The sequence below is a fragment of the Megalopta genalis genome, unplaced genomic scaffold (genome assembly GCF_051020955.1).
Source record: "Megalopta genalis isolate 19385.01 unplaced genomic scaffold, iyMegGena1_principal scaffold0188, whole genome shotgun sequence".
Lineage (NCBI taxonomy): Eukaryota > Metazoa > Arthropoda > Insecta > Hymenoptera > Halictidae > Megalopta > Megalopta genalis.
In genome coordinates this window covers 231,257-238,831 of record NW_027476257.1, presented here as the reverse complement: position 1 = coordinate 238,831, position 7,575 = coordinate 231,257, and positions in this window count along the sequence as shown.

The following is a 7,575-nucleotide window of genomic DNA, read 5'->3' as shown; positions in this document are numbered from 1 at the left end:
ATTTGTTTCGCATGGATTTGAAGCTAAACCTTCTACATCGCATTGATTTGAAGCTAAATCATGTGCTTCGCTTGGAATTGAAGCTAAACCTTCTACATCGCATTGATTTGAAGCTAAAGCTTCTACATCGCATTCATTTGCTGCTAAATCATGTGTTTCACATGGATTTGAAGCTATCTCGTTTGTTTCGTCTGCATTTGAAGCTATGTCACTTATATCGCAAGTATCTCAAGCTAAATCATTGGTTTCGCATGGATTTGAAGCTAAACCTTCTACATTGCATTGATTTGTAGCTAAATAATGTGTTCCGCATGGATTTGAAGCAAACTCGTTTGTTTCGCATGCAGTTGATGCTAAATCATGTATATAACAAGTATCTGAAGCTAAAGCATTTGTTCCGCATGAATTTGAAGCTAAGCCTTCTACTTCGCATTGATTTGAAGCTAAATCCTGTGTTTCGCATGGATTTTAAAGCTAAATCATTTGTTTCGTCTGCATTTGAAGCTATATCACTTATATCCCAAGTGTTTGAAGCTAACTCGTTTGTTTGTCTGCATTTGAAGCTATATCACCTATATCGCAAGTGTCTGAAGTTAAATCATTTGTTTCGCATGGATTTGAATCTAAACCATGCGTTTCGCATGAATTTGGACCTAAATCTTGTTTTTCGCATGCATTTGAAGCTTAATCATGTGTTTTGCCTGGATTTGAAGCTAACTCGTTTGTTTCGCCTGCTCTTGAAGCTACATCACTTATATCGCAAGAATCTGATTGCTAAATCATTGGTTTCGCATGGATTTAAAGCTAAACCTTCTACTTCGCATTGATTTGCTGCTAAATCATGTGTTCCGCATGGATTTGAAGCTAATTCGTTTGTTTCGTCTGCATATAAAGCTATGTCACTTATATCGCATGTATCTGAAGCTAAATCATTGGTTTCGCATGGATTTGAAGCTACACCTTCTACATCGCATTGATTTGCTGCTAAATCATGTGTGTCGCATGGATTTGTAGCTAAACCTTCCACATCGCATTGATTTGCAGTTAAATCATCTGTTTCGCATGGATTTGGAGCTAACTCGTTTGTTTCGCCTGCACTTGAAGCTGTATCACTTATATTGCAAGTATCTGAACCTAATTCATTTGTGTCTCATGGATTTGAAGCTAAACCATCTACATACCATTGATTTGCATCTAAATCATGTGTTTCGCATGGATTTGAAGCTAACTCGTTTGATTCGTTTGCATTTGAACCTATATCTCTTGTATCACAAGTATCTGCAGCTAAATCATTTTTTCCGCATGGATTTGAAGCTAAGCCTTCTACATCGCATCGATTTGAAGCTAAACCTTCTACATCGCATTGATTTGAAGCTAAGCCTTCTACTTCGCATTGATTTGTAGCCAAGTCATGTATTTTACATGGAGTTGAAGCTAGCTCGTTTGTTTCGTACGCATTTGAACCTATATAACTTGTATCGCAAGTATCTGCAGCTAAATCATTTGTTCCGCATGGATTTGAAGCTAAGCCTTTTACATCGCATTGATTTGAAGCTAAATCATGTGATTCGCTTGGATTTGAAGCTAACTCGTTTGTTTCGTCTGCATTTGAAGCCATGCCACTTATATCGCAAGTATCTGAAGTTAAATCATTGGATACGCATGGATTTGAATCTAAACCTTCTACATCGCATTGATTTCCAGCTAAATCATGTGTTTCGCATTGATTTGAGGCTAACTCGTTTGATTCGTCTGCATTTGAACCTATATCACTTTTATCGCAAGTATCTGCAGCTAAATCATTTGTTCCGCATGGATTTGAAGCTAAGCCTTCTACATTGCATCGATTTGAAGCTAAACCTTCTACATCGCATTGATTTGAAGCTAAGCCTTCTACTTCGCATTGATTTGTAGCCAAATCATGTATTTCCCATGGAGTTGAAGCTAGCTTGTTTGATTCGTAAGCATTTGGACCGATATCACTTGTATCGCAAGTATTTGCAGCTAAATCATTTGTTCCGCATGGATTTGAAGCTAAGCCTTTTACATCGCATTGATTTGAAGCTAAATCATGTATGTCGTATGGAGTTGGAGCTAGCTCGTTTGCTCGTCTGCATTTGAAGCTATATCACTTATATCGCTAGTATCTGAAGCTAAATCATTTGTTTCTCATGGATTTGAAGCTAAACCTTCCACATCGCATTGATTTGCAGTTAAATCATCTGTTTCGCATGGATTTGAAGCTAACTCGTCTGTTTTGTCTGCATTTGAAGCTATATCAATTATATCCCAAGTATCTGATGCTAAATCATGTGTTTCGCATGGAGTTGAAGCTAGCTCGTTTGTTTCGTCTGCATTTGAACCTATATCACTTGTATCGCAAGTATCTGCAGCTAAATCATTTGTTCCGCATAGATTTGAAGCTAAGCCTTCTACTTCGCTATTGATTTGAAGCTTAATCATGTGTATCGCATGGATTTTGAAACTATCTCGATTGATTCGTCTGTTTTTGAAGCTATATCACTTATACGCCAAGTGTTTGAGGCTAAATCATTTGTTTCGCATGGATTTTAAGCTAAGCCTTCCACATCGCATTGATTTGCAGCTAAATCATCTGTTTCGCATGGATTTGAAGCTAACTCGTTAGTTTCGTCTGCATTTGAAGCTATATCACTTATATCCCAAGTGTTTGAAGCTAAATCATTTGTTTGGCATGGATTTGAAGCTAAACCTTCTACATAGCATTGATATGCAGCTAAATCATGTGTTTCGCATGGATTTGAAGCGAACTCGTTTGTTTCTTCTGCATTTGAAGCTATACCACTTATATCGCCAGTATCTGAAGCTAAATCATTTGCTCCGCATGGATTTGAAGCTAATCCTGCTACATCGCATTGATATGAAGCTAAATCATGTGTTTCGCATGGATTTGGAGAAAACTCGTTAGTTTCGTCTGCATTTCAAGCTATATCACTTATATCGCTAGTATCTGAAGCTAAATCATTTGTTCCGCATGGATTTGAAGCTAAGCCTTTTACATCGCATTGATTTGAAGCTAAATCATGTATGTCGTATGGAGTTGGAGCTAGCTCGTTTGCTCGTCTGCATTTGAAGCTATATCACTTATATCGCTAGTATCTGAAGCTAAATCATTTGTTTCTCATGGATTTGAAGCTAAACCTTCCACATCGCATTGATTTGCAGTTAAATCATCTGTTTCGCATGGATTTGAAGCTAACTCGTCTGTTTTGTCTGCATTTGAAGCTATATCAATTATATCCCAAGTATCTGATGCTAAATCATGTGTTTCGCATGGAGTTGAAGCTAGCTCGTTTGTTTCGTCTGCATTTGAACCTATATCACTTGTATCGCAAGTATCTGCAGCTAAATCATTTGTTCCGCATAGATTTGAAGCTAAGCCTTCTACTTCGCTATTGATTTGAAGCTTAATCATGTGTATCGCATGGATTTTGAAACTATCTCGATTGATTCGTCTGTTTTTGAAGCTATATCACTTATACGCCAAGTGTTTGAGGCTAAATCATTTGTTTCGCATGGATTTTAAGCTAAGCCTTCCACATCGCATTGATTTGCAGCTAAATCATCTGTTTCGCATGGATTTGAAGCTAACTCGTTAGTTTCGTCTGCATTTGAAGCTATATCACTTATATCCCAAGTGTTTGAAGCTAAATCATTTGTTTGGCATGGATTTGAAGCTAAACCTTCTACATAGCATTGATATGCAGCTAAATCATGTGTTTCGCATGGATTTGAAGCGAACTCGTTTGTTTCTTCTGCATTTGAAGCTATACCACATATATCGCCAGTATCTGAAGCTAAATCATTTGCTCCGCATGGATTTGAAGCTAATCCTGCTACATCGCATTGATATGAAGCTAAATCATGTGTTTCGCATGGATTTGGAGAAAACTCGTTAGTTTCGTCTGCATTTCAAGCTATATCACTTATATCGCTAGTATCTGAAGCTAAATCATTTGTTTCGCATGGATTTGAAGCTAAACCTTCCACATCGCATTGATTTGCAGCTAAATCATCTGTTTCGCATGGATTTGAAGCTAACTCGTCTGTTTCGTCTGCATTTGAAGCTACATCACTTATATCCCAAGCGTTTGAAAGTAAATTATTTGTTTCGCCTGGATTTGAAGTTAAACCTTCTAAATCGCAATTGATTTGAAGCTACGTCGTGTGATTCGCATGATTTTGAAGCTAATCCTTCTACTTCGAATTGATTTGAAGCTAAATCATGTATCTCGCATGGATTTGAAGCTAATTCGTTTGTTTCGCATGCATTTGATGCTATATCACTTATATGGCAAGTATCTGTAGCTAAATCATTTGTTTCGCCTGCATTTGTAGCTACATCATTTATATCGCCAGTATTTGAAGCTAGATCATTCGTGTCGCATGGATTTGGAGCTAAATCGTTAGTTTCGCCTGTATTTGAAGCCATATCAATTATATCGCAAGTATCTGAACTTAAATCAATTGTTTCGCATGGATTTGAGTGTAAGCCATCTACTTCGCATTGATTTGAAGCTAAATCATGTGTTTCGCTTGGATTTGAAGCTAACTCGTTTTTTTTCGCATGCATTTGAAGCTATATAACTTATATCGCAAGTATCTGATGCTAAATAATTTGTTTCGCATGGATTTGAAGGTAAACCTTCTACATCGCATTGATTTGCAGCTAAATCATGTGTTTCGCCTGGATATGAAGCTAAGTCGTTTGTTTCGTCTGCCTTTGAAGCAATATCACTTATATCGCAAGTAACTGAATCTAAATCATTTGTTTCGCATGGATTTGAGTGTAAGCCAACTACTTCGCATTGATTTGAACCTACATCATGTGTTTCGCATGGATTTGAAGCTAAGCCATGTGTTTCGTATGAATTTGAACCTAAATCTTGTCTTCCGTAAGCATTTCAATCTAAATCATGAGTTTCGCATGGATTTGAAGCTAACTCGTTTGTTTCGCCTGCAATTGAAGCTACACCAATTATATCACAAGTATCTGATGCCAAATCATGTGTTTCGAATGGATCTGAAGCTAAACCTTCTACATCGCAATGATTTGAATCTAAATCATGTGTTATGCTTGGATATGAAGATAAGTCGTTTGTTTCGCATGCAATTGATGCTAAATCATATATATCACAAGTATCTGAAACTAAACCATTTGTTTCGCATGGATTTGAAGCTAAACCTTCCACATCGCATTAATTTGAAGCTAAATCATGTGTTTCGCTTGGATTTGAAGCTAACTCGTTTGTTTCTCCTATATTTGAAGCTGTAACACTTATATCGCAAGTATCTGAACCTAAATCATTTGTTTCGCATGGATTTGAAGCTAAACCTCCTACATCGCATTGATTTGAAGCTAAACCTTCTACATCGCTTTGATTTGCAGCTAAATCAAGTGTTTCGCCTGGATTTGAAGCTAACTCGTTTTTTTCGCATGCATTTGAAGCTATATAACTTATATCGCAAGTATCTGATGCTAAATAATTTGTTTCGCATGGATTTGAAGGTAAACCTTCTACATCGCATTGATTTGCAGCTAAATCATGTGTTTCGCCTGGATATGAAGCTAAGTCGTTTGTTTCGTCTGCCTTTGAAGCTATATCACTTATATCGCAAGTAACTGAATCTAAATCATTTGTTTCGCATGGATTTGAGTGTAAGCCAACTACTTCGCATTGATTTGAACCTACATCATGTGTTTCGCATGGATTTGAAGCTAAGCCATGTGTTTCGTATGAATTTGAACCTAAATCTTGTCTTCCGTAAGCATTTCAATCTAAATCATGAGTTTCGCATGGATTTGAAGCTAACTCGTTTGTTTCGCCTGCCTTTGAAGCTATATCACTTATATCGCAAGTAACTGAACCTAAATCATTTGTTTCGCATGGATTTGAGTGTAAGCCAACTACTTCGCATTCATTTGAACCTAAATCATGTGTTTCGCATGGATTTGAAGCTAAACCATGTGTTTCGCATGAATTTGAACCTAAATCTTGTCCGTCGCATGCATTTGAAGCTTAATCATGTGTTTTGCATGGATTTGAAGCTAACACGTTTGTTTCGCCTGCATTTGATGCTATATCACTTATAACGCATGTATCTGAAGCTAAATCATTTGTTTCGCATGGATTTGAAGCTAAACCTTCTACACCGCATTAATTTGAAGCTAAATCATGTGTTTCGCTTGGATTTGAAGCTAAACCTTCTACATCGCATTAATTTGAAGCTAAATCATGTGTTTCGCTTGGATTTGAAGCTAACTCGTTTGTTTCTCCTATATTTGAAGCTGTGTCACTTATATCGCAAGTATCTGAACCTAAATCATTTGTTTCGCATGGATTTGAAGCTAAACCTTCTACATCGCATTGATTTGAAGCTAAACCTTCTACATCGCTTTGATTTGCAGCTAAATCATGTGTTTCGCATTGATTTGAAGTTAAAGCTTCTACATTACATTGATTTGCAACTAAAACTTGTGTTTCTCATGAACTTGTAGCTAAATCGTTTGTTTCCCTTTCATTTGAAGCTATATCACTTATATCGCAAGTATCTCATGCTAAATCATTTGTGTCGCATGGATTTGAAGCTAACTTGTTTGTTTCGTCTGCGTGTGAAGCTATATCACTTATATCCCGAGTGTTTGAAGCTACATCAGTTGTTTCGCATGGATTCGAAGCTAACCCTTCTACATCGCATTGATTTGCAGCTAAATCATGTGTTTCGCATGGTTTTAAAGCTAAACATTCTATTCGCACTGATTTAAAGCTAAATCATTTGTTTGGCATGGATTTGGAGCAAAACCTTCTACATCGCATTCATTGGATTTGAAGCTAATTCGTTTGTTTCGTCTGCATATAAAGCTATGTCACTTATATCGCAAGTATCTGAAGCTAAATAATTGGTTTCGCATGGATTTGAAGCTAAACCTTCTACATCGCATTGATTTTCTTCTAAATCATGTGTTTCGCATGGATTTTAAGCTAACTCGTTTGTTTCGTCTGCATTTGAAACTATGTCACTTATATCGCAAGTATCTGAAGCTAAATCATTGGTTTCGCATAGATTTGAAGCTAAACCTTCTTCATCGCATTGATTTGCTGCTAAATCATGTGTTTCGCTTGGATTTGAAGCTAATTCGTTTGTTAAGCATGCAGTTGAATCTAAATAACGTATATCACAAGTATTTGTAGCTAAACCATTTGTTTCGCATGTATTTAAAGCTAAATCTTCTACATCGCATTGGTTTGCTGCTAAATCATGTGTTTTGCATGGATTTGAAGCTAATTCGTTTGTTTCGTCTGCAAATAAAGCTATATCACTTATATCGCAAGTATCTGAAATTAAATCATTGGTTTCGCATGGTTTTGAAGCTAAACTTTCTAAATCGCATTGATTTGAAGCTATATCATGAGTTTCGCATGAATTTCAAGCTAACTCGTTTCTTTCGTCTGCATTTGAAAGTATGTCACTTTTATCGCAAGTATCTGAAGCTAAATCATTGGTTTCGCATGGATTTGAAGCTAAGCCACGTGT